General features: G+C 39.7%; 1 non-coding gene across 1 annotated transcript; it reads right to left on the bottom strand.

Moving 5' to 3' along the window:
• Positions 1-365: 365 nt before the first annotated feature.
• On the bottom strand, positions 366-472 carry LOC133047908 (U6 spliceosomal RNA). The gene has a single exon (XR_009690910.1). It is a non-coding gene; the product is annotated as a U6 spliceosomal RNA (small nuclear RNA).
• Between the last annotated feature and the right edge of the window lie 17,389 nt (positions 473-17,861).

The following is a 17,861-nucleotide window of genomic DNA, read 5'->3' as shown; positions in this document are numbered from 1 at the left end:
ACACACAGATAAATTTCATTGATTCCATGAGCAGAGTTAAATACTTAGAGGTTAGTTGGAATTTTCTAAGCTTCTCAAAAATTGATTTGTGGTCACTTCAGAGTGACTGCAAATATGCTCAATGAGTTCAGTTCAGTTCAGTTCAGTTGCTCAGTCGTGTCCGACTCTTTGTGACCCCATGAACTGCAGCACGCCAGGCCTCCCTGTCCATCACCAACTCCCTGAGTCCACCCAAACCCATGTCCATCGAGTCTGTGATGCCATCCAACCATCTCATCCTCTGTCGTCCCCTTCTCCTCCTGCCCTCAATCTTTCCCAGCATCAGGGTCTTTTCTTTTTTTTTTTTTTCGTCTTTTTTTTTCTGTAAAAATATGGAACGCTTCACGAATTTGCGTGTCATCCTTGCACAAGGGCCATGCTAATCTTCTCTGTATCGTTCCAATTTTAGTATATGTGCTGCCAAAGCGAGCACCATCAGGGTCTTTTCAAATCAGTCAGCTCTTCGAATCAGGTGGCCAAAGTATTGGCGTTTCAGCTTCAACATCAGTCCTTCCAGGGAACACCCAATGAGTCAGATTTTTTTTTTTTAAATAATTGAATTCTTTATCTTACATACAATATAACCTAGAATAATTTTTCTCTTTTTTCCAATAAGTGACTCTCACTCACTGTTAATATCTCAAACCTCTTCAAGCATCATCTCTTCTATAAAATCTTGCCTCTCACTTCCTCTGCTTCCTCAACAGATGAAGGCAGCTTCCCCCCTCCTCTACATCTTTGCAGGAAAGATCTTCTCTATCTCCCGTCCTCTAGCAAAATTTATCAAATGTCATGCAGTGAATTTGCTTGTTTTTTCTCTCTCTCTCTCTCTCTTTTGCAATGTTGTGCGACATGTGGGTTTTACTTCGCCAGTCAGCAATCAAACCTGCCCCCGCTGCATGGGAGCATGGAGTCTAACTACTGGACTGCCAGGAAGTTCCTGTTTTCTCTTCTTGATGAAGACTTTTCCTTGCAAGCCTGCTGCACTAGTGTTGGTGGGAGAAACTCTGTGCTTAGCAGAGTAAATGATTTTTAAAATTGATGAACATATGCCTATTGATGAAGAAAACTTAATCATTTCCTTTTATTTTCACATTTTCTCAACATCTTAAATTTAAACTTCCCAACTCCAGTTTTCAACTTCATCAGTAGTCATATTCCCGGGGATGTGGCACGTGTGTGTGCATGTGTGTGTGAACCATAGGGACCCTTCCCTGTGCCCATGACTGGAAGTCGAGGGAGTCAGTCCACCAACTAACGTTTCTGAGCGCATAACATGAAACATGAATAGTTGAGCAACTGTATCGTAGCTTTTTCATTTGCTAAGTATATAACCCTGGGAAGCTGCTAAACTGCTCTAAATGTTCATTCCTTCATCTGCAAACAAGTGAGGAAAGCAAAGCCCACCGCAAAGAATTACCATAACCTTAAGTAAGAGAATTTAGGGGAAAATTCTTATAAAATGAATCACTCTATTAAAATGAGGATTTTTTTTTCAGGTGCATGCCTTTAGACTTACTCTCTCATCAGTAATATCACTGCATTGTAATTAGTGTTTTCGCTGCTGTATCACCTGTTATATTGAGAATTTTTCAAGGCAAAGACTTTCCTTCTCTAACATTGCAGTGGTATATGGCACATGGTGATTTAGTCACTAAGTCATGTCTGACTCTTGAGACCCAGTGGACTGTAGCCCTCCAGGCTCCTCTGTCCATGGAATTTTCCAAGCCAGAACATTGGAGTGGGTTGCCATTCCCTTCTCCAGGGCATCTTCCTGACCCAGGAATCAGATCTGCATCTCCTGTATTGCAAGTGGGTCTCCTATATTACAGCAGATGCTTTATCATTGAGCCACCAGGAAAGCCCATATGACACTTCAGTTCAGTTCAGTTCAGTTTAGTCAGTCCCTCAGTCGTGTCTGACTCTTTGCGACCCCATGAATTCCAGCATGCCAGGCCTCCCTGTCCATCACCATATGACACTTGGTAGATAACAAATATTTACTGATTAACACAGGGATCTCCAAACTCAGAGATCTAAAGCCTGATGGTTCCAGCTTGAGCTGATGTAATAATAATAGAAATAAAGTACACAATAAATGGAATGCACTTGATTAGCCTGAAAGCATGTGTCCCTGCCACCCCAGTCCTTAGAAAACTGGTCCCTGGTGCCAAAAAGGTTGAGGATTATTAGACTAACAGATCCACCCAAGAATACAGAGAAAGAAAATTAAAGCATCCTTTGAACACACAGATGACCATTAACTGTGAGAGCATAGTTGTGTGATCCCTGTCACCTGGGAAGATCACCTTGCAAGTAACATCTATTTAATTCCCTATCTACTTGATTTAATTATATTCAGTTATATTATTCGTGGCTCATTAAAATATATTTAATTAGTTTCACAACTTAATTAGTATAGTAGTTTTAATTACCCCCTTCCAATTTGCAGCGTCAGTTGTTACATTTTGTGTCAAATACGGAAGCAACTTTAAGGATGGTCACACTAAATGAATTAAAAAAAAAAAAAAGAAACTTCACAAAGTAAACTCCACCCATTGAATTATTTAGTAACAGCTGGGGAAACAGTTGTAAAGAGGACATAAAGTGAGACTTGACTAGAAAGAGGTGTTACAAGAAAACTGAGAAGTAACGGAAGTCTGAGCTTATAAGGAATGATTAAGGAAGTAGGTCGTCTTGAGTGTGTGAATCAAAGGCTCTTTCTACAGTTTAAGGCAAGGAATATTATGAAAGGATGGAGGAGACAAATCCTGAAATTGGTGAAAATCTGCAGAGTAAATAAACCCTTGTAAATCCATCCCCAGATATTTGAGACTAACACTGCACTTGTTACTCAAATATTTGAAAATCTGAGCTCCAACTGTTGTTCTTGGCCTCAGTTACCTATATATGTACCCACAGACTGATTCTACTAAGGGCATAATTATTTAACATGTACCATATGTAAGGGACTGTGCTTTCCATATGTGAAGAATAAAACAATAGTGAAGAACATCCTGTTCCAGGGTGGATAAATTTGCAAACCTATCAGAAAGGGAAGCAGCAAGAAGCCATGTTGGTCAGACACTCAAGACAGAGGTGAAGACTAATGTTTCTGCATGCTGCCTGACATGTGACATCCTAGTTCAGCAACCAAGGATCAAAGGCATGGCCCCTGCATTGGAATGACAGAGTCCTAACCACTGGACCACCAAGGAAGTCCCTCTCTCATCACTTTAATTCCTTTCATTCAAGAATCAAATTTCAGAGAGATTCAGGTTGGCACCTGTCCCTCATTGAACACCTCCATCCCTGGTACCTCCAGCCACTGAACAAAGGAAATGTTCATTTCATGAAGGCACATCAGCCAGGTAATCCCTGAAGAAACGGAAATGGATTCTGAGTAGGCAAAACCATCAACATTTATCACAATGACATTTATCATTATTCACGTCAAGTGAAATAAGCCAGACAGAGAAAGACAAATGCTGTATGATCTCACTTGTATATATGTGGAATCTGAAAAAGTCAGACTCAAAAAAGCAGAATGTAGAATGAGGATTAGGTGGAAATGGGGACGTGTAGGTCAAGGGTACAAATTTATGAATACTATCTGGAAGTATAATGTAGATCATGGTGACAATAGTTGGGGCTTCCCTGGTGGCTCAGACAGTGAAGAATCTGCCTGCAATGCAGGAGACCCAGATTTGATCCTTGGATCGGGAAGATCCCTTGCAGAAGGAAATGGCTGCCCACTCCAGTATTCTTGCAGGGAAAATTCCATTGACAGAGGAGCCTGGTGGGCCACAGTTCTTGGGGTCACAAAGAGTTGGATGTTCTCTTTATAATGGTCTCACCATAACAACCACCACAAAATGGTAATTATGTCAGGTGAAGGATGTGTTAACTAACTTTTTTGTGATGAACATTTTCCAACAAACACATGTATCATCAAACTGTACATTTCAGATTTATGCCATGCAACTTGTCAATACCTCAATAAAGCTGGGAAAGAAATCGGAAGGATTGGAGACGTTTCCCCCATATTTTCTGTAGCTCCTCCCAGATAAGTGTGTATGATGCACATTTCCCTACTTGTTTAACAGATTGAACACCCCCCGACGGCTATGCCCCCGCTAAATGGAAGATGGTAACTACGTGATGACCACCAGCACATAGCCCCAGGACTTCTGGAGCCTAAGGACTGAGAATGTCAACCCTTGTAGCATCAGTCTTTACCTTCCCATCAGCCAATCAGAGAACTGTGTACAATTCACAGCATACCCTGTGATGCCCCCACCCCCTCACCTGGCCTTTAAAAACGCTTTGCTTGAGACCCTTTGGGGAGCTTGAGGTTTTTCAGAGCATGAGCCACCTGTCTTGTGTCTTTGCGTGGCCCTGAAATAAACCTTTCTCTGCTCCAATGCTGATGTTTCCGCTTGCTTGGCCTCACTGTGGGTTGAACATGGGAACTGACTCTAACAAATATACAGAGGGGTCCAGGAAAGGGAGGTTGGCTGAAACTTGTACATCTGCACAGCTCAGGCGAGCTCTTGCTAGGTGCAGATACCTAGGCAGTGATGCAGCCTTTCAGTGTTTTGAGGAGTAAATGGAATATGTGTGAATAAAGGGGGAAAAATGCATTAGTCTTAAGATTGATTTCGGTGAAGAAAAGTGTTAGTTGCTCAGTCATGTCTGACTTTTTGCGACCATACGTTCTCTAGCTCCTCTGTGCAAGGGATTCTCCAGGCAAGAATACTTCAGTGGGTTGCCATTCCCTTCTCTAGGGGATCTTCCTAATACAGGGATCAAACCCAGGTTGCCTGCATTGCAGGCAGATTCTTTACCACTGCACTACCAGGGGAGTAAATAATTGGAGAAGAGTTGTGGTCCAGGGAGTTTTTTGTTTTGGAGCACAGAGAAGACATGAACAAGCTTGCAGCCTAAAGCAGGAAGCAGTAGAGAGGAAAGGACAGAAGCAGGAAAGAGAAATAAAGGCAGCAGCTCGCACGGGCAGAGGGGGGTGAGAGAAGGCCATAGGGCTCGTTGCCCAGGTGCTACTGAGGTCAGTGGAGCGTCGGCTAGACCGCGAGGCGTTTACTCATCCTCCTCACAGCCTCCATCCATCCTCGGAAGCTAACTGCATGATAGGATGCTTTGCAAAATGTGTTTGGTGTCCTAGGGCCTCTCCCAGGAAAGCTGGGAGCTTTCTCACCTCAAAAGCTTTATTGATTTTAGTCCCTTTATGCAGCACTTTTGGAGTCATGGCCTGGGTGTCTGCTCTGTGTGAGGCCATGTGGGCGTGGGTGCCACTCGGCAAAGAGCCCCTGGGGGTTGGGGGGGTGGGATGGGGTCCACACACTGGCAAATGCAGAGCCACAATGCAGTATGATGTGGTCCCATATCTAACCCAGACCTGGGGCACATTTAAAACTTCTTGGAGGGAGTTCCCTGGTGGCCCAATGGTTAAGGCTCCGTGCTTCCACTGCAGGGCGCACCAGTTCAATGCCTGGTCAGGGAACTAAGATCCCACGTGCAGTGTGGTCATCCTCAGGGTTGGGTGATGTGCTTTCCTAGGTTTGGGGCAGAAAAGAAAGGTGCAGTTCATTGTCCCAGCACAGTGACAAACCTCATGTGCAGGGAAATGAAAACAAACACTGGGCATCATCCCTAAGTTTTTGTTTTATTTTGAATTTCATCAGAGATGATTCTAAAAAGCACCCTGCAACCTACTCTCACATCAAAGAACATGAGAAATAATACTTCACTTCAAAATAAGCAGGAATCATGGACTGCATGGTGTTCCTACAAATGATATAAATACACTTTGTGAAATGTTACTATTTTGTTCTAAGGGCCATCTTTTGGACTCATACTGGTGGGAATATATCATCATAACTCCAAACTAGCTCAGAGGCATGAGCCTGGGAGTGCCTGTGATGGTGGGACCTTTGCATATCTGAAGAATGGACAGAAGTGGAGGAGAAGACTTCAGTGGGGGACTCATTTTGTTTGACCCAATGGATTTAAAAGGAGAAATCCAGAAAATCAACCCAGTTTCTACAATCAAACTAAAACCACCTCTAAAGAGCTATAGATTCTTAGCTTATCAGTTGGATATTGTATATTCTTTAGTTGCTGTTGTTTAGTTCTTTGTTTGTGTTTTGTTCTTCAGTTAATCTAACCCAAATAAAGACTCAAGGCCAGAAGATGGTGTGGACTGAACTGAAAGGTGAGAGAAATTGCCTCATCTCTAAAGATAAATGGGGCTTCGCTGGTGGCTCAGATGCTAAAGAATCCGCCTGCATTGTAGGAGATCTGGTTTGATCCCTGGGTTGAGAAGATCCCCCTGGATAAGAGAATGGATGGATCCAGAGTAAAAAAATATAAGCAGATGATTATACTGGAGCTCAGCCTAATAGATTAAAACAAAAAAACAATTTCAACTACCACCAGAGAAACAGCTAAGGGGACACAGAACAGGTGTCCTTGCCTGAGAGTATGGTACACACCATATAAATATGCCACGTGAAAATAGATGGTAATGGACACTTGACATCTGTTAAATATAACCAACCAATAATTTTCTTTTAATTTAATTGTAAACTTAATACTACAGAAAGAAGCACATTCCTCATAAACCCTGCTACAAGTCTGCTTATGACTTTGGAAGTATCATTAACAATTTTTGCTTTTTAATTGACTTTTGATTTGATAGCTGAAAGCCAAAAATGATATATTGTTTTTTCTCAGAATTTCAGGTCAAGCTTTTTTTGACTATGTTTATGAGTTTGTTTTATTTATTGAATTTCCTGGAAGGAGACATAGTTGTTTTTAGAGAAATAGACACTCCTGGGAAGTAAGAAGGAATAACCTATTTCCCTTTTCATAATTCACGAGTATTTACTGACTTTTATAATAGTCTGCTTGAGCTTCCACAGAAATACACCACAAACTAGGTGGCTTAAATAACATAAATTTATTTTTTCACAGTTCTTGAGGCTGGAAGTTCAAGAGGAAGTTACCAACACGTTTGATTTCTGACAAGGGCTTCTTCCTGGCTTGTACATTTGCCCTGCATCCTCCTCTGAGCTCACGTGGAAGGAGAGAGTGCTAGCTCTCTTCCTTTCCTTATAAGAACACCAATTTTATGAAATTAGGGGCCTATACTTATAATCTTATTTAATCTTAATTACTTCCATAAAGGTCCATCTCTTAAATACAGTCATGTTGCGGGCTGGAGCTTAAACATATGAATTTAGGGGAGATACATTTCCATCAAATAGCTCTATAATGAGATATTTATACTATTCATTGTTTCACACATTTAAACTTCTTTTTTTCTATAGTTTCGTGTTTCTAAGGTTTTTCTAAAAAATCTATTTAAACTTCTAAAATGTTGCTGAAAACTTGAGAGATCTCTGGTTTGGGTAAATGGTCCGAAAATTCCTAAGGCTTCAACTTTGAGTCAGAAATCCCTGAAACTAATTCTGTGTAACCTGTTTTTGATATGTTGTGCATTAAGTGGCCTTAAAATATTTAGAAATAAAGCAAGCTTAGCGTAGTTTATGAATTCATCTTATAAAACGAGAAATTGTTTACCATAAAGGAAGAATACTAAGTGTGAGAATTTGGACTTAAATGATGAAGAAATGGTTTATGACAGGTTAGTCCCCTCATAAGGTCCCAAAACGGCTTTGATGAAGAGAAGTGAAGGGCTGCCTAAGCAGATAAGGTGATTGTGAGGGGACTGAAATCTCATTTGTTTCTTTGCATAATAAAGTCTAGAAGAGATAAACCAAGAATCAGAAAAGTGCAAATACAATCTGTATAAAACCAAGCACTTTTCAGATGAAAAGAAATTTCATTTTCAACTGTGTGACACATTATTTTGTCATGTAGAATTTAAAACCATGAAACATTGTTTTTATATATTTCATAAGAAAAAATTCAGTTTAGGAGAAAGCACAGATGAGAAGATTGGGTGACTATAATGATGATCATAAACACTCAAGAACACTCCCATGATTTTGTCCCAAATAGACTAAACAGAAATTAACCATCAAAGAACAATCCAGAAAGGCCTCCATGAGGAGCTTTCTCATTTTCATAGAACTAGATTAAACTCCTTGACCTATAGTTACGGAAATTTTACACCTGTCGAGTTGTTGCCATCAGTACGCCATTTCACTGTGCAATCCAGCTTATTTCTCACACGCAGTAGCAGATTTGAACAAACCCTCAATCTGAATTTGTCCTTCTCAGTTTTAACATGCTTGCTGCAACTTGGCCTCCTAGATTCATGTTATCTGTTTCCAGCCTCTAGCATCTTCAAAACATGGGTTATTTCCAGGACAAACTTAAAAAATTTTTTTCTTTCTTACAATATCTGTGGAGAGATGGCAAAGTGAATTTCATCTATGTCGCCTGGGCTGTGTGTTCTGTCTGTATTTTCTGAGTCCTAGAAACAGGTCAGAGACCACCTCTGGAACATTAAAAGGGATGGAAATAGTAGCAAAGGAATCAGCTTCTCGAAAGGTCCACTGGCTTCTTGGTAGGAGCACTTCTTTCTGAGAAACTTATTTCCATTTTGTCCTCTAACACTCTGGACCCTCAAAGCAATGTAGAAGTTCCCAACCACAGAAACTCATTCAGGTCCTGGCCAGGCTCTTACCTCCTGAGCTGCTGGAGGGCATGATCCTAAGATCAGGAGCAAAGCATGGGTGTCCCCTCTCACCACGCCTTTTCAGCATCATACTGGAACCCTCACTATGCCTTTTCAACATCATGCTGGAAGTTCCTGATAATGCAAGAAAGCAAGAAAATGAAATACAAGGTAAGCAGGCTGGGTAGGAAGAGATAAAATTGTCTTTGTTCACAGATGACATGATTACCTAGGTAGAGATTTTTCTGTCTCACCTGCAGTTTTTTAGTCTACACCTGTTTAACCCGTCTGGGACAGTTTTTCTTTGACAAAGATAATCTTTCACAGGTTTAAATATCCTAACATGAAGGACTTTTATCTCTGCTTGGCCTTAGAGGAATTTTTTAAAGAAGAATGTTTTTGCTTTCATGAGTTTCTGATTCATAAGGTCAGTTTCAGAAGATAAAAGAAATGTTTCCCTTAAATTTGGAAGCTCGTACTTCTCTGGGATAAAGACCACACCAAAGTCCTTTAGTTTTCTCAGACTCAAATACACCCAAAGTCAGGCTAAATCGCACGCCAAAATACCTAGGAACTACACTAGGTGGACTGAAACAATTTTTTTAGAGATGAAGTATCTTAAAGAGATTGAATTGATCTATGGGACAGGAAATAAAATGATTCAATTCTCTAAATTGAGGTTCCCTTAGCTAAGCAATACTTTTCATGCATGTCATGTATTTTTCATGTGTTCAAGGGATCAATCAACAATATTAACAATAAACACATACACACTTACTCTGAAATAAAATGAAAAGTGTATTTAAAGAGTTTCTGTTTATCTTTCAGAAATCTTTCATGAAAGTCAAATCCATTACACATGGCAGGCAATTTTATTTAAATTATCTTTCCAATCTTGACAAGGATAACTACTTCCATAACTTTAGAAAGAGGTATATTGCAATTGCCTAAAATTTTAATGTAAAAAATAAAGGAAGCTCCTTTTGAGAAGCAGCTGCTACGTAAAGTAGGAAGTGATCCATTTTTTCTCTCCTTTTTCCTCCTACTTCTTTCCAGAACTTTCTTAGAGTAGCTACTTTATTTTACTCTCAATTTAGACAAGTATGTGCTCTCAAATTCTGTGTGTGTGTTTGTGACTCCAGGGCCAATTTTGGGCAATGGACAAGATTTCCTTAAGTCTATTTATGACACGGTCAGACAACTGTTTCCTTTCTAATGGGAAGGAATCGGGGTAAGATAGCTAGCAGCCACTTTCATTTGGGGATTGTAATAAAAGAGACTCTGTAGAAGGTTTTTGCATGTCATTATCAGACATTTTGCTGAAGTAGTTCTTTATAATGGGGAAAAAAAAGGAGTCTTTCTCCTGAGACTATCTAAAGCTCCATGCTGTTCATTAACAGGGCTGAACAGAGAGGTCTTACATCTTTATTCAAAACCAACATTGGCCAAGTCTTTATAGAACTTATTAGAGCCCCCTTTGTTATCCAGGCTACCTTGCTTCTTGAACCTCGTCCTCTGGCTGTGCACAGATCACTCCAGAGAGGGCACATTCAATCTCTTTACTGCAAATGAAGATGGACTTGCCACTGAGCCAATAAACCAGTCAGTGGGCAGTGGCAATCTGGAAGTGTGTGCTGAGTTTCTTTCTTTTCATTTCATAAAGAAGTACATGAATTAAAAAAAAAAAAAACAACACAACTTGATTAGGGCATCTGGTCCCAGGAACTCAAATTATGAGAGCAGAAAAGAGAAAATTAATATGAGGTGTTGAAACTAAAGATATTCTAATCCTACTTGTCTACTTGATGAGAACACGGTATCAAGTGACAGGATGTGTCAGGCCAAGTTCATGGGTCAGAACAGTGATACTCTTCCAGTCCTGAAAAGGAAGCATTTTCTTTCTAACAGTTGAAATTAAGAATGCATTTTCAGATTCACCAGAGGATGGATAATCAACTTCATTTCACCCAGGTGAACCGGTCTCCCTTGGCCTTTTCCCTTTTGCCTGGAATAGCATGCATGCTCATAAATTTTTTTAAAAAAGCAGCTGAAGATAACATATTTCATGTAATTACCATTGAAACTGCTGAAAATCCCACCTGGGAAAGGTTCTAAACCCTTGAAAAGGCTACAGAGTGTTCACATGCTGCCAGCACGCCAGCAGCAATCACCTGAAGCCCTACTATTAAATTTAGAGAATGCCAAGGCACAGGGTCCACGCATAATGAGAAGGAAAACTCAGACTGAAAGCTGGTTTGTTTGTAATACTCTGTGTTAGTGTGAACACACACTGCTGCTCCGTGGGCTATGCATGGGGGCAGTCACGTGTGTTCTGATACAGGGGCAAGGGGCAAAGGGCAGGAGGGGAAGAGGCGACAGACGATGAGATGGCATCACTGATTCAATGGACATGAGTCTGAGCAAACTCCAGATGATTGTGGAGGACAGGAAGCCTGGCGTGCTGCAGTCCATGGGGTCTCAAAGAGTAGGCCACGACGGAGCGACTGAACAACGACAAAGGGGCAAAGCCCGATGACCCTCCTCCTTAACTGAAAAAACACTTCACCTTTCTGTGACTCACCTTCCTCATCTATAAAAGGGGCTCAGAAGCAATGCGCATCTCACGAAGTTGTGCAGATAAAATGAGTTACAGAGTGTGCAGCACTTAGAAAGTGACCAGCACACTCCACACTCTGTCAACTGTAATTGTTAACATTTCTGTCAACTTGGTTCAACAAGGACATAACAATCACTGCAAAAATATTTAAAAATGTTAGTAAGTAAAAGGAGAACAGATCTGTATCTAGGTATGTGATTTTGTGTTACTTGGTGACAAAGTTTTTTGAGTTTGGAACTTATTTTCCCATTGGAGAAGATATATTTTTGCTGTTGTTCAGTTGCCAAGTCATGTGCAACTCTTTGCAACCCCATGGACTGCAGCATGCCAGGCTTCCCTGTCCTTCACCTTCTCCCATGAGTTTCCCCAAGTTTATGTCCACTGAGTCAGTGATGGCATACAATCATCTCATCCTCAGTTGCCCCTTCTCCTTCCGTCCTCAATCCTTCCCAGAGTCAGGGTCTTTTCCAGTGAGTCAGCTATTATATACACATATATTTTAACGGAATATAATTGCTTTACAATGTTGTGGTAGTCTCTGCTGTATATCAACATGAATCAATCATAATTATATATGTGTGTGTGTATATATGTATGTAATTATATGCACGTGTGTGTGTGTGTGTGTGTGGGTGTGTGTGTATAACCCTTCCTCTTGAGTCTTTCCCCACCATGCCCCCTTCTAGGTCATCACAGAGCAACAAGCTAGGCTCCTTGTGTTTTACAGTAGCTTCCTATTCCTTCCCCACTGTGTCCATCAGTCTGTTCTCTATGTCTAAGTCTGCATTTCTTCTCTATAAAGAGGTTCATCAGTACTATTTTTCTATCTAAGATAAGTTTCCTGCTTGCATTGTGATTTTAGGTGTGTTAACAGGTCTAAAGGAACACAAAGAGTGATGATCTTCATGGGGGCTGGTTTATTATCAACTTGAAGAGCTGTGGTTTCTCCAGTGCACTTTTTGTTTTCCTGAACATGGAGCCATTAATAAGGGAATTGTGCTTTTTATTATGTAAATCCTATAATATTTTTGCTTGATGATCTATTTTTAACAGTTTTCTTATAGTTTCATATTATTTGTGTCCATGTGTATGTATCTTTTCTTTCAAAAAATAAGCTTAAATTTTGTGTATTTTATTGTATGTAACTTTTACCACAGAAGGGAAAAAAGTGCAAGCACATGCTGATCCCTAGATTATATGCTTGATGAATTTAATGAGTTTTCTGTTGTCTCTCACTTACTTTGTAAAGCATCAGAAGATGAGATGGGTTAATAAATGGATAGAGGGATAGATGGATTCAAATATGATAAAGTAAATTTTAGAAAAACAGTTATTATAAAATCTAGATGGCTGGCATATGAGAATTCACTGTAAAGCTATTTTAGTGTTTATGTAGTTTTGAAACTCTTCTTAATAAAGTGTTGAAAAACAACAAGAATTGTAAACATCGTATTCACTATATTTTCCATTTTGTTTGGGGTACCTAAATTGTATCTTTGCCAAAATATTAATTTATAGTAAAATGATTTAAATCTATAAATTTATATTTGTCCAAATTTCCATGAATAGATTCACATAGAACTTCCCTACAATTTATTTTCCATTGACCACCAGACTCTTATTCATGGGTTTTTCATGGATTCCAGCAAGATTCTGTTAGTTTATGTTTATTTTAAAGCAATGTTTCCTAAATAAATAAATGCACTATATATTTTCTTATAATAATATATATCAACTTTATTCCTTTATAGGCTTTTAATATTATTTTTTGTTTCACTATAATAATTTTGCTTATGTTTTCCATGTGAAGCAAATAATCTATACATATATATATTCTACAATTAGTTGTTTCTAAATAAATGCATCTTTCAGTACTTAAATATGTACCTAATTTTAGTAGTCAAAGTAGTATTTTTAACATTTCTGGCAATACGGTTGATATATTTTGAAAATAATTACAATAATTTATTTACAACTTGGGTAAACTAGTAACCTTTTTCTTTTTTGCTTGATACTGAAAGTGTCCTTATTAAAAGCTCACATTTTGTAAATTTAAATATACCCAGACCACTTAAAAAACAGTAGCAACTTTAATTTTATAGCAGTAATTTTGTTTGTCAACCTTTTGTAACCTTACATTGATATTATGCCTATTTTAATATTATTCACTAGTTTTTATTTTTCAAGATGTTTAAACTATTCTTATCACGTAATATTGGTATCTGATAATTTTATAGTGATTAACATATGTTATAGGCTGAATTGTGACCCCCTTCCAAATCCATGTGTTGACAATCCTAACCCGAGCACTGCAGAATGTGACAGCATCTGCAGATAGGGTCTCTAAAGAAGTAATGAAGGTAATATGAGGTCACTGGTGCGGGCTCCACTGTGAGTCATGTTCAATATGACTGATGTCCTTGTAAGAGGGGAGATCAGGACACAGACACACAGGAGGGACGCCCATCACAGGACTCAGGGAGAAGATGGCCGTCAGCAAACCCGGGAGTCAGTCATCACAAGACACCAGCCCGGCCGAGGTCTGCGTCTTGAACTCCCTGCTCCCCAGAACGGTGCCTCGCAGTCTGTGGCACTTCGTGATGACAGCCCTGGAAAACTAATGTAGTGACTATCATTTCTCAAATTATCCCGCAAAGTGAGATGTTCTTAAAATGCTTTAAAATGTTCTCAGATTTGAATATGGATGAATACATTTTATTTCTTTTGGAGAAGATATGGTATGAAACAGCATCAATACACTATCATTTCTGATGCTCATACAGGACTCCTGACAGATGGGTTGAAAAACAGAAACCTCAATCTAGATTTATTTATGTTTTATTCTTGTGACAACATATCTATTGCAAAATTTTAAAAATTAATCAAAAATGGGACAGTAGGTGGTAATATTTTGTAAACTCCTGCTGTCCTTATGGTTATTGTGTCTGGATATTAAAATATCCAGTGACAACATCATACACAAATTTTAAAAGTGCTGTAAATCAAACAACTTGGATGGAATGGATGAAAATGTATTCTGAAAAAAAATGTATTCGATTACTCACATTCATGCCAGAGACTTGTGTGAATAGCTTGAAGAAAATTATTTTATATAAGGGTGGACATATGTATCAAAATTAATATGCCATTTATATAATATGTTAATTAAATATGTAACAAAATAAATGAACCTTAAAATTAGACTTTTAACTATTTCATCTATACCTTTAGAATTTAGATGTCTATGTTCAGCAAAAGCCTTCTGTGTGTTAATGGACATTCAGTTTAAATATTTCAAATAGGCCTGCAAAAAACAAAAGGAAACAACAAATGGAAATGAAAACACACACACACACACACACACACACACACGTTATTCTAAATGTCTGATGCATTCTTTTGCCTTTATAACCAAAGAAATTGTCCAGGTTTTTTTTTAACACAGTTGAGTAAATGTTTCAGCAAAAGATAAAAGACTGCTTGAAAATGGTTTAACTTGTGCTTCCTTAAAGCCTTGCCTCTCTGTCATGTTTGCCGCTTCCATGAGCTTTGCAATGGCAACAGACAATTCTAGCTTTTCCCCTTGTGCAAGTGTAGACAATAAGTGACTTCACGTTCTGCTAACATTAATGGTTGGACAGTCCATTGTTTCTGCTATTTATTTGCTTTGCTCATCATACTTTTCCATTTTCACCCAGACTTTGAAATTCCCTGACTCAGGAAAGGGAGCTGGTGGCAGAAATGAAAAAGGAAACAGAAGTTAGTGCCCCTTTTAAGTTTTCAAATATCAAGGACAAGGCCAAAGCAACAGGTTGGAAAAGCCAGCTCCCAAGACCGACTCTCCCCTTGGTCCTTCTAACCATAGGGATAAGGGATCAAACTATCTCTTTGCCAGGGAAGAAAAGGTATGGACAGTTATTGAGGCAGCCTCAACAGTCTGCCGTTCCAAGAAGGGACCTTGAGTCCTAGGAGTCATAAGCCAGGAAGGGATTTCCCAGGCAAGAATACGGGAGTGGATTGCCATTTCCTACTCCACGGGATCTCTCCTACCCAGAGAAGGAAGCTGAGTCTCCTTGTCTCCTGCATTGACAGGCAGATTCTTTACCTCTGAGCCACCTGGGAAGCCCAAGAGGAACACAGCTCTTGTTTAATTGAAAGGCAGGAATCATTAATCACTCTCACAGCAAAACTGTGCAAGACTGAATTGAGGAGTTGTTCAAATACTGATATATGGTCTTAACCATTTAACAGCCAGGCCACCAACAATGGCAAAGCCATATATAAACTGCAACTATTAAGTAGTAAAGTTATTTTTATAACATGAACCCATCCAGTTAAGCCCATATCAATGAAGCAGTTTATTAAAATAGCTACTTGTTAGACCTAAAAAAAAAATCTGTTAGAGAGCCAAATGTTGTGTTTATGTTGTAGAAACAGTGGGAATCACATTCTGCCCTCCGAGCATACATTCTTTAAACTTGCAGCTAAATTGCTATGTAGTAGAGAAACCACATAGAATACTTATAAATGTAATAAAATACCATTATCTTTTTATTTTATGACTACTGAACAGACTTTTGAGGTAGATGAAATCATATACAAAGCATTTGAGCAATGCTTTCTCCTAAATAATCTCTCCCTAATGCAGATGACACCACCCTCATGGCAGAAAGTGAAGATGAACTAAAAAGCCTCTTGATGAAAGTGAAAGAGGCGAGTGAAAAAGTTGGCTTAAAGCTCAACATTCAGAAAACTAAGATCATGGCATCTGGTCCCATCACTTCATGGGAAATAGATGGGAAGACAGTGGAAACAGTGTCAGACTTTATTTTTTGAGCTCCAAAATCACTGCAGATGGTGATTGCAGCCATGAAGTTAAGTGACGCTTACTCCTTGGAAGGAAAGTTACAACCAACCTAGATAGCATATTAAAAAGCAGAGACATTACTTTGCCAACAAAGGTCCATCTGGTCAAGGCTATGGTTTTTCCAGTGGTCATGTATGGATGTGACAGTTGGACTGTGGAGAAAGCTGAACGCTGAAAAATTGATGCTTTTGAACTGTGGTGTTGGAGAAGACTCTTGAGAGTCCCTTGGACTGCAAGGAGAACCAACCAGTCCATCCTAAAGGAGATCAGTCCTGAGTATTCATTGGAAGGACTGATGCTGAAGCTGAAACTCCAGTACTTTGGCCACCTCATGCGAAGAGTTGGCTCATTGGAAAAGACCCTGATACTGGGAGGGATTGGAGGCAGGAGGAGAAGGGGATGACAGAGGATGAGATGGTTGGATGGCATCACTGACTCAATGGACATGGGTTTGAGTAAACTCTGGGAGTTTGTGATGGACAGGGAGGCCTGGCGTGCTGCGATTCATGGGGTTGCAAAGAGTCAGACATGACTGAGCGACTGAACTGAACTGAACTGAATGTATCAGATGAGTGACATCCCAGAATTAATTATGTAAAGGACAGATTAGGGAATATCCCTGGAGGTCCAGTGGCTAGGACTTCGCCTTTCAATGCAGGGGATGTGGGTTCAGTCCTTGGTTGGAGAGCTAAGATCCTACATGCCTCATGACCAAAAAAATAGAAAATATAAAACATGAACATATTGCAACAAATTCAATAAAGATTTTAAAAATGGCCCATATCAAAACAAAATCTAGAAATAAAGGATATATTAGGAATCTCTGCTGAGCCACATCCTAACTTCTCATCTCAGACCACCACTGCTGACCACTTCTCTGTCCTCCCTAAAATCCAAACTTGTTTTTAAGAGTTTCAGAAGTGCCTTCTTCTTTCCCACTTGGGAGCGTCTGCAGCAGCTGCTCCATCTGCTGGAATCCCCAGTCTCTATGCACTACCCTTTCTTCTGTAGATCCCTGAAAAACACCACCTTTCTCTACTCTTTGCTTTTCTACTACCACCCCAGTCCTCGCTGCCTCGGACCCCAACTCCACTCTCTCCCTCCCCCATCACCTGACCAATTTACAGATTCTGAGAGTCAGTGAGTGTGTTGACTTTCTTCATAACATGTATCTGACTTGGTGATTATGGTGTCCGCAGGATGGTTATGTGTTTAAGACCTTTTACCTTCTCTCTAATTTGTAAGATTCTTGATGGATCTTAATGCTCCTTCTGGTGCCATCTTAAGTCCGAGACATATGGTAGACACACAATAAACATGTTTCCATATTGTCTTGGTCAGTCTGGGCTTCTATAACAAACTACCACAGCAGGGTGGCTTAATCAGCAGACATTTGTTTGTCAAGATCAAGGTTCTGGCAGGTTGCTGTCTGGTGAGGGCATTCTCCCTGGGGTGTGAACACTCATCATCTCCTCGTGCCCTCCACTGGTGGAGAGCAGAGAATAGTCCTCCCACTCTTCCGTTTCTTTCATAAGGAGGGCACCACCTACATGATCAAATTACTTCTCAAGGACCCCACCTCTATCACACTGGAGATTTAAGCTTTGACATATGAATTTGAGGAAGTGGGGACTTGAGGGTGAATAAGACCAACATGTAGCTCATAGCAATGT

This window comes from Dama dama, chromosome 27 (genome assembly GCF_033118175.1).
Source record: "Dama dama isolate Ldn47 chromosome 27, ASM3311817v1, whole genome shotgun sequence".
NCBI classification, from domain to species: Eukaryota; Metazoa; Chordata; class Mammalia; order Artiodactyla; family Cervidae; genus Dama; species Dama dama.
This window is presented reverse-complemented; position numbering and strand designations above follow the sequence as displayed.